General features: G+C 36.6%; 1 protein-coding gene across 1 annotated transcript in view; it reads left to right on the top strand.

Annotated features, from left to right (window-relative positions):
• The first annotated feature begins 408 nt into the window (after positions 1–408).
• The window catches only part of si:ch211-180f4.1 (uncharacterized protein LOC100144405 homolog), a 44950-nt gene continuing 34988 nt past the window's right edge, over positions 409–10370 (top strand). The window contains exon 1 of the mRNA XM_056464043.1: positions 409–668. The gene's annotated coding sequence lies outside the window, so the exon portion shown is untranslated. The remainder of the gene's footprint in view (positions 669–10370) is intronic.

The raw sequence follows: 10370 nt of genomic DNA, 5'->3' as shown, positions 1-10370 counted from the left end.
AAAAAAATAAATAAATTAGCAAATATGCAAATAGAAACTAAATAGAGTATATCTAGTGGCTATAGGCTGAAGAACGTGTTCACTATTATTTCCCACATGTCGTTAAAATCAAATGTCTCACGCGCTGAACGCTTTTTTTTAAAGAAGAAACTCTTTTGTTTGCCTTTGCCTGGTCTGTAGAGGATAAAGGTGATTTCTGACCTCATGCTTTTGTCTTGTTCATCAGAAACACGAGCCTGTATGAGGAGCTGCCGCAGGAGCGCTCGACCTGGACTCCACCATTACATCATCGCTGTGGGATAAAACCAAGCCCCGCCTCCCGCCTTTCATTGGCTGAGCGGCCTGGCCCGCCGTTTCTATTGGTGAATAGCGGCATGAGGGGTATCTTCTAGGGGGCGTGGTCTCATCGTGTAAGGGCGCTTCAAATACACTGTAAAAGATGCATAAGGGAGCGATGCTGATGCTGGTGATGCGAGAATAATTTCACACCGGAGACGAGCCTTTCCAACGAAGAGCACGAAGATGATGATGGACTTCGTATTTAGGATAAAATAAGCTACATTATAAGCGGCAGCAATCTACCGTTGAAGCGACCGTGTGCGACGTGATAAGTAGAGAAATAGGTGAGAGGGAGATCCTGGATCAGATCCATCCGACAGTCGCTGGAGGTAAGGGCGTTTCTGAGAGCATCTCTGAGGCTTTTCTTGATGCAGTTTTGGAAGTTAGCAACTGAATTATTAGATGTAATTTAACCGCTTTTGAGTGTGCTGTGTGTGTTAAGAGTTGTAAGGCTGTGCTCCGAGAAGTTTCTTTTCTTTTTTGGCGGTTTGCTCGAGCTTACATCGAGATGATCGTCAGTTTTGTCTTAAAGGGATAGTTCACACAAAAAATGATAAAATAGTCACTATTTACTCACCCTCAAGTTGTTACAAAGCTTTATGAGTTTCTTTATTCTGTTGAATACAGAATATGGTATTTTAAAATAGAGAGGTGAAAGCAATGACTTCTATAATTGGAAAAACACTTACTATAGGAGTCAATGGTTACCGCTTTTCAGTTTTTTTTTCATGAAGGATGTGTAAATGATGCCAAAATTTTCAGTTTTGAGTTAACCATACCTTTAACCTGTTTTTAGAGACACTGTAGGAAGCTTTATGAGAGATTAACATATTTATAAACACTAGAAATGAGACTTGCTGGATTTTATATTGTTGTTTATAATTTATTTGGGTCACTTTTAAATTGTTGATATTACATTGTATACAGCAAATACCAAATACTCATTTTCTGTACATTTATGGAGCTGAGTGCATATTGTTAGTGTGTTTTAAAATGGCTGAAAACCATTTACTTCTATAGTCAGAAAAACACATACTATGGAAGTCAATGGTTACCGGTTTTCAGGGTTTTTTTTTCTTTTGTGTTCATCAGAATAAAGAAAGACAAACAGATTTGTAACAATTAATTGATGAGTAAATGATTACAGAATTTTCAGTTTTGAGTTAACCATACTTTTAACCTGTTTTTGGAGGCTTAGAGACCCCATAGGAAGCTTCAGGAGAGATTAACATTTAGAAACACTAGCGATAAGGTTATTATATTGTTGTATGATTTATTTGCAGTCATTTGTGTCACATTTAAATTGATAATGTTACATTGTATACAGCAAATTCTCATTTACTGTATTTTTATGGAGCTGAGTGCATATATTATCGTTTTTATATATAGTTTTGGATTAGCCATACCTTTAACCTGTTTTTGCAAACACTGTAGCTTCGAAAGAGATTTTCACATTTAGAAACATTAGAAACGAGCCTTGCTGGATTTGATATAGTTGTTTATAAAATTAATATGCTGTCATTTGGGTCACACTTTTAAATGGTTGATGTTAAGTTGTACGCAGCAAAATACTAATTTATTGTACATTTATGAATTTTGTAAATTTAAGAATAAAGAACGTCAAATAGGTTTATAACTAGTGAAGGATGAGGAAAAAATGATGGCGGAATTGTCAGTTTTGGGTTAGCCATAGCTTTAACTTGTTTATGGAGACTTAAAATCACCATAGGAAGCGTCAAAAGAGCTTTACATATTTAGAAACACACTAGAAACGAGTCTTGTTGGTTTTTATATTGTTGTTTATGATTTATTTGCTGTCATTTGAGTCATTTTTAAAATCATTGATGTTACATTGTAAAGTATTTTTTTACTGTATATTTATGGAGCTGAGTGCATATTGATAGTATGGCAAATATTATTGTATTTATTTATAGTAATATGTAAAATATGACACTTGTTTAAGTATTAAGTTTAGACTATGTTTGTTTAAAGCTCCATAAAAGAATAGTTCACCTAATAATGAAAATTCTGTCATCATTTGACTTACTCATCAGTCACTTGGCACAAACCTGATGAGTTTTTTTCTTCTGTTGAACTCAAAATAAGATATTTAGAAAAATGTTTGATGGTAACCATTGATTTCCATTGTATTTGTTCTTCCTAGTATGGATGTCAGTGGTTGCCAGTTTCCAATATTCTTCCAAATGTCTTAGTTTGTGTTTTCTCATCCGACATTTGTCACAAACCTGATGAGTTTTTCGTTTTCTGTTGAACACAAAATAAGATTTTTTTTAATTGGCTGAAAACCATTTACTTCTTTAGTCGGAAAAACACTTACTATGGAAGTCAATGGTTACCGGTTTTCAGATTTTTTTTCTTTTGTGTTCATCAGAATAAAGAAAGTCAAACAGGTTTGTAACAAATAAAAGATGAGAAAATGATGGCAGAATTTTCAGTTTTGGGTTAACCATACCTTTAACCGGTTTATGGATACACCGTAGGAAGCTTCAGGAGAGATGAACAGATTAAGAAACTCTGGAAATGAGGTTTGCTGGTTTGTATATTGTTGTTTAAGATTTATTTGTCATTTGGGTCACACTTTTAAATGGTTGATGTAACGTTGAACACAGCAAAATATTTATTTACTGTAAATTTATGGAGCTGAGTGCATATTATTAGTATAGAAAGTATTATCATATTTGTTTATAGTAATATGAAAAATTTAAGTATTAAGTGTATACTATATGTTTGATAAGCTCCTTAAAGGAATAGTTCACCTAAAAATGAAAATTCTGTCATGATTTGATTTACTCATCCGTCACTTGGCACAAACCTGATGAGTTTTTTCTTCTTCTGTTAAACTTAAAATAAGATATTTTGAAGAATGTTTTATGGTAACCGTTGATTTCTATTGTATTTGTTCTTCCTAATTTGGGTGTCAATGGTTATCAGTTTTCAACATTCTTCAAAATGTCTTATTTTGTGTTCAACAGAAGAAAGAAACTCTTTGGGACCACATAAGGAAGATTAAATAGTAAGTTATTTTTCATTTAACTGCCCCTTTAACCTTTGCGACCTTTAAAGTACCAAGAAGAAGCCATTACACAAATTTTCCTGATTTAATTGTCAATGTGTGAACAACTTGTAACAAAACTTTAACAACATGCAAGACCTTCTTCTATGTCCTAGAGTTGGACATAGAGAGTTTGTATACTGATTTTTATATGAAGGAAGAAATCGGGACATTTCTGCTATAGGAAATCAAAATAATTTGACATTTACATGCACTCCCGACTTCTGAAAGCTTCTGTTCTGTTCTGTTCTTTGACACGTGAAACAAATGCTAATATTCAGGTTAATGCAGAAAAAGCTATTCTTAACTATAATGCCAACGCAAAGAACGTTATTCTAGGCAGTGGCTTTCAGCTGCCATGTGACCCAAAGTTTCCTATGGTCATTAAGCCACAATTAATTATGTATTTATGTGTAGTACAACTGATTTATTTATTTATTTATTTATTTATTTATTTTAGAAAAATGGAATAGACCAACTGAAAATTTTTAGTTGCTCTTTTACGATTAAATTTACAATGCTAGATTTACGTATAATTTTAGTTTTATTTTGTAAATAACTGATACCACTTTTAAAATTACATTTTAAAAATAACTTTATACAAATATTAAATATATATTTTGTCATTTAGGGAAATAGAAAAGTTTCCATGTTTTCAAACATATTATTAATTAATTAATTCATTCATTCGTTCATTTTCCTTCGGCTTAGTCTCTGATTTTATCAGAGGTCACCACAGCAGAATGAACTGCCAACTTTTCCAGCATATGTTTTACACAGCAGATGCCCTTCCAGCCACAACCCAGTACTGGCCTCACCCATACACTCTCAAATTCACACACTCATACACTACAGCCAATTTATTTTATTGCTGCGAGGCAAAAGTGCTAACCACTGAACCACAGTGTCACCCCCGCCCAGACATTTTATATTATATTATATTATATTATATTATATTATATTATATTATATTATGTTATGTTATGTTATGTTATGTTATGTTATGTTATGTTATGTTATATTATATTATATTATATTATATTATATTAATTGTTTGACAACTCAATACAAATGTTTTAACTTAGACCATGTCCACACTTACTCAAATATTTTGTTTTTAAAACAGTTTTCCCCGCTTTCGCTTAAAAACGAGCTCCATCATTCCGTGTCCAAACAACCCGGAAAATCTTCACCCTGGTTGGAGTTTTCAGAAAGTTTTGGTTTCAGTCACCCGATACTTCTATGTTTTTGTATGGACAAAGAGCAAAGCTGCATAGAAAAAAAGTGCGGCTTTGAAAATACCAGTGTTTGGGTGGACAAACCAATCAACCAATGAAAACATTTGATATGTTGGCCAATTATCATTTTCTGAAAAGAAATAGCTCTAAATGACAAAATTCCTTATTTGAAATTTTGGAAAGTAAGTTATCAGATTATTATGGAATTAAACAAATATTAAATACCATTGAGGGTGGCATGGTGATTAGCACTCACAGCAGAAAGTTTGCTGGTTCGAGTCCCGGCTGGACCAGTAGGCGTTTCTGTGTGTAGTTTGCATGTTCTCCCCGTGTTAGCATGGGTTTCCTCCGGGTGCTCCGGTTTTCCCCACAGTCCAAAGACATGTGCTATAACTAAATTGTCCATAGTGTACGAATGTGTGTGTGTGAATGTGAGAGTGTATGGGTGTTTCCCAGTACTGGGTTGTGGCTAGAAGGGCATCCGCTGCGTAAAACATATGTGGGAATAGTTGGCGGTTCATTCCACTGTGGCAACCTGTGAATGAATGAAATGAATGAATGAATGAACAAATATCTGCATGACAGAGAGGTGTGATCAATTCAATTTAATGTACTAAGCATTTATGTCACTTATAGATTCTTTATCCAAATTTGACCAATCAGATGGGGCCATATATTTATACTCGTCTTCCCATTAGGTATAAACAGTTCTGCTATTGGCTAGAGAGACAAATACAAGACCAGCAAGCCATTTTCAGCCAGTCATAGTGCTTTGAAGTCTAGATGTTTGCACCTTGACATACTTTTTTGCCTGAATTAAATTAGATCAGAAACATATCCATTACCTGTTTGTTTCTTGTATGATCATTACATAAGTAAATAAGAGAAGTTTATTTATAATCTAATTTCAAGAGGATCACGTGCTTATGACTGCTTGCTGCTGGTCCCGCATTATTCAATTTATGATTCACCAATCAGACGATTCCTAAGCCACTATAAACACCCTAAGTTCCATATAACAGCCATCTTCATTTTGAAGAATCCCCCCTTCCACCCCTACTCCTCCTATTTTACTAGATGGGTGGCACAGTGGCCCAGTGGTTAGCACGTCACTGGTTCTAGTCCTTACTAAGCCAGTCAACGTTTCTGTGCTGACTTTACACATTTTCCCCGTGCTCACGTGGGTTTCCCCTGGGCCCCCCGGTTTCCTCCCACCGTCCAAAAACATGAACTTAAGTTAATTGACTAATCCAAATCAACACCATAGATGTACTCCTAGTAAGTAGGTATCTTTTAAGAGCAATCACTTTCTGCTCAGCAGCTACAAGCAGGGGAGTTCTCTAGGACTACCTGAGCTCAAACTCCCCTCTCGCCTTGCAAACGGGAGGGAGCCATGCCAAACAATCATGCAGCACTATTATACATTGCGCGCATCTGCATTTTTGGGTGCTATTGAGGAGCACAGTATAAAAGGTGATTTTTCTAATGTGAGAGACTTTTTATGTAATAGCGAGTAATGAATATAATCTTTTGAATATTAACACAGACAGAGGCTATAGCTATATTGGCTGTATATCTTGACTGACTGAGAGACTTTATATATTAGGGCTGTACGATATATCTAAAAAAAACTGATATTGCAATATTGAATTTTTCTACGATATATATTGCGATATGGAGTATAACTTCAACAGATAAAATGAAGGGTCTATTTGGACTATTACTATTTCATAATTTTAGATGCATTGGGATTATTTTGCAAGGGAGTGCATCTACAAAAAATATAATAAACCAATCACAAACATTGAGAAATACATTAGAGCAGGGGTCATAAACTGCCGGGCCATTTGCGCATCCCCCCTCTTTCTCCCTCCGGCTCACAACTGACATCAAAAATATAACGAGATTCGGCCAAACAAAGCATATATTTTTGAATCACTATTATTTTTGGGCACTCGCATACAGCCACTTGTGCTTTTGACCCTCCACCTGCTGGACATTTAAAGTACTGTACTATATGTTCAGGTTACTTTCGATTTCTCTTAGCATGCAGTCGAGAGTAACGCACAAGCAGATTATATCTGTGGCTGATTTAAATGTTGAGAAAGATATATCCGTAAGCGCTCTATTTTTACTAAAGCTCTATTTTTATAAATATTCAAGGGTCATTTGATTATAATCAGTTTTATACCACTTGTGCTGTGTTGTAAAATGGTGTAAATATGATCATTTTGCTAATATTCGATTCAAATTGACTCATTTAATAGATTTTCCTCATATGCATATTAAGATTTGTCACTGATATGACCCCTTGCCAATTTGAGTTTGAGACCCCTGCATTAGAGCAACGATACTGTTGAAGTAAAATATACAGTGCTTGATGGTTTTCTGTGCAGAAGTCTTTCAATATTCAGATATACAAATGTAATAATCCAATGTGAAATAACACTGTAGTCTTCATCGTATATATACAGAAATGCTATTAATCTTTCATAAAGTACGGAAACAAAATGTAATTTCTTATACCTGAATACTTTAACATGATTTAAATAATAAAAACACACATAAATTAAAAATGTTTTGGTAACTTTATGGTTAAACATTGCAATGACTTCACAACTCATGAATGTTTTCAAACATGGCTCCTGGTCAATTATAATACCGATTCGGCATTGCAGATCCTGCGATGGGACTATTGCAGATGCGCACTTTGTGATATCGACACGAAAACGGTGCCCTATACATAGAGCACATCTAACAGTGCATCGGTTACTTTAGAAAACATTACAAAAAAGCTGTGCATCACAAAAACAATCACATTCAGACTCTCTTTTTTGTCAAATGTACAAGAGTGCGAGCAAACATACGAACAAAAAAAAAACGGCTGCAGTTCACTTAACAGCCACCGGTGTCACTAATGCCAAGTGTTTCTAAATTTAAATCCCAGTTACCTCTTTAAATAATGTTTGACCCAAGAATGTAACAACATGTTATAACTTCATAAAAGGCACGTCTGGAATAATAATTTGGAAGCAGAATCTATGACCCCGTTTTGGCAGATGTTTTCTTGTTGAACTGCACTGATAGTTGTGTTTGCATGCGTCGAGCAAAACTGCGCTGTTTAATTATAGCTGCTCTAAATAAAAGCGCGCAGAAGAGCTCTGAAGTAGCGAATGTCCCGGGGGAGCGGGAGTGAATGTAGCAGAGACGGCGCACCAACCCTTAACACTCGTAATGGATGCTTACATCCTCAGTTCATGTGATCTCACACTCCATTTGACTACTAAGTGCGGATTCATTTCCTTGGGCTTCCTCCGCCGTTTCTTTAATGATAAAATCCTGGAGTGAGATTTTATTCCCAGGTCTTTGTTCAGCAGAGTGACAGCAGTTGGCCCATAGTGGTGGACAATTACTTTAAGTGATTTTGTTTTATTGTGCATTCACCTTTATGATGTTTTCAGTGTATATATTGTTTATAACATAAGAAAACATTTCTTTTATTGCTTAGTATGCAAAAATTATACAGTAATATAATATATAATTATGATGGCTTGAGTTCATTCATTCCTTTTCTTTTCGGCTTAGTCCCTTTTTTAATCTGGGGTCACCACAGCAGAATGAACCGCCAACTGATCCAGCACATGTTTCACGCAGCTGATGCCCTTCCAGCTGCAGCCCATCACTGGGAAACATCCATACATACTCATTCACACTCACACACCACAGACAATTTAGCCTATCGCATGTTTTTGGACTTGTGGGGTAAACCGGAGCACCCAGAGAACATGCAAACTCCACACAGAAACGCCAACTGACCCAGCTGAGGCTCGAACCAGCAACCTTCTTGCTGTGAGGCCTACATGCTACTCACTGCGCCACTGTGCAGCCCTATACTGTTATACTACATAAACGTATAGAATAGAACGCATCTCCTCCAAGAGTGTTCATACAACCACCAAACTAACTCCAAACCTCCAAACTATACTCAATTAAGTTGCTATATCTTTTTCATCTGATCCGACTTATGGTTTTCCGAAAACTGACTGGGAAAATTCGGAAAAGTCCCATTGACTTAACATTGGATTAAACTTTATGACCTCATAACTTTCCACCAGACTGTCATACAGACCTAAAGTTGGGCTCATTTAACTCAGACTACCAATCTGCCAACCACTGATGACCTTTCAGCTTACTAACCACACCCTAGCAACCATTTTCGGCACCTTAGCAACTGTCCTGTAGACTTCCATTGTAAAAAAACTGCCATTGACTTTACATTGAACATACTAACAACATACCGATCCATACTAGAAACATACTAATCATACTACCAACATGCTAATCCACACTAAATTTATGCTAACAACATGCTAGTTTATACTAGAAACATGTTAGCGACATGCTAATTCATACTAGAACAATGCTAACAACATGCTAGTTTAAGTTTCGGTGTGGAGTCCAAACCAAAGTCCAAAGACATGCGCTATACTGTAGGTGTAATCATTCATTTTCTTTTTCTGCTTAGTCCCTTTATTACTCAGAGGTCGCCACAGCGGAATGAACCGCCAAAATTTTAAGTTGAATCAAATCAGCCTTTCTAGTCATCTCAACTTATATCAATCAAACTGACTTAAAATGTAGTTGATTAATTCATTAAAGTAAGTTAAAGTAACAAAGACATTTGTAGTCTTGACTTTTAGTCATATCCTTTTTAAGGTGTATACGGTATATAGTCACTGGCCACTTTATTAGGTACACCTTCTAGTACAGGGTTGGCACATTTTTGCCTTCAGAGCTGCCGTAATACTTTGTGGCATAGAGTCAACAAGGTACTGGAAATATTCCTCAGAGATTTTGGCCTCCTGTCTTAGCTGACAGGAGTGGCACCCGGTGTGGTCTTCTGCTTCTGTAGCCCATCCAACTCAAGGTTCAATGTGTTGTGTGTTCAGAGATGCTCTTCTGCAGACCTCGGTTGGAACGAGTGGTTATTTAAGTTACTGTTGCCTTTCTATCAGCTTGAATCAGTCTGGTCATTCTCCTCTGACCTCTGGCATCAACAAGATATTTGCGCCCACAAAACTGCCACTCACTGGATATTTTCTCTTTTTCTGATCATTCTCTGTAAACACTAGAGATGGTTGTGCGTGAAAATCCAAGCAGTTTCTGAAATACTCAGACCAGCCCGTCTGGCACCAACAACTATGCCACATTCAAAATCTTAAATCCCCTTTCTTCCCCATTCTGATGCTCAGTTTGAACTGCAGCAGATTGTCTTGACCATGTCTATTTGCCTAAATGCATTGAGTTGCCGCCATGTGATTGGCTGATTAGAAATCAGAGTTAACGAACCGTTGGACAGGTGTACCTAATAAAGTGGCCGGTGAGTAGTTATAGTTCTAGGAGGATAATATCGAATGTGTGCTGCTGAGCTGGTGTGTGCATGCGTGTGTTTTAAAGTGTCCCTCCTCCTCCAGATCCTGCTGGATGTGGGCTGTGTTTCTCCAGCCTGAGTGCTGGAAGGGCTTTTCATAATGCACTGAAGAGTTTTGGGCTCACAGAAGCGCCGCTGCATTAGTTTTGGAGAGTTCACTGAGAGCCAGAAACACGTCAGGTCTTCTGTGGCCCAGAACAAATGAAACATGAAAAACTGTGTCCTTGAGTGAGCCCTTCTGTCCCCTGAGAGACACTTTTAGCTTTATCTCTCTCCACTGCTGCGTCTC

This window comes from Danio aesculapii, chromosome 8, assembly GCF_903798145.1.
Source record: "Danio aesculapii chromosome 8, fDanAes4.1, whole genome shotgun sequence".
Classification (NCBI taxonomy): Eukaryota; Metazoa; Chordata; class Actinopteri; order Cypriniformes; family Danionidae; genus Danio; species Danio aesculapii.
The sequence above is the reverse complement of the archived record's forward strand: the minus strand, read 5'-3'. Positions and strand labels throughout refer to the sequence as shown.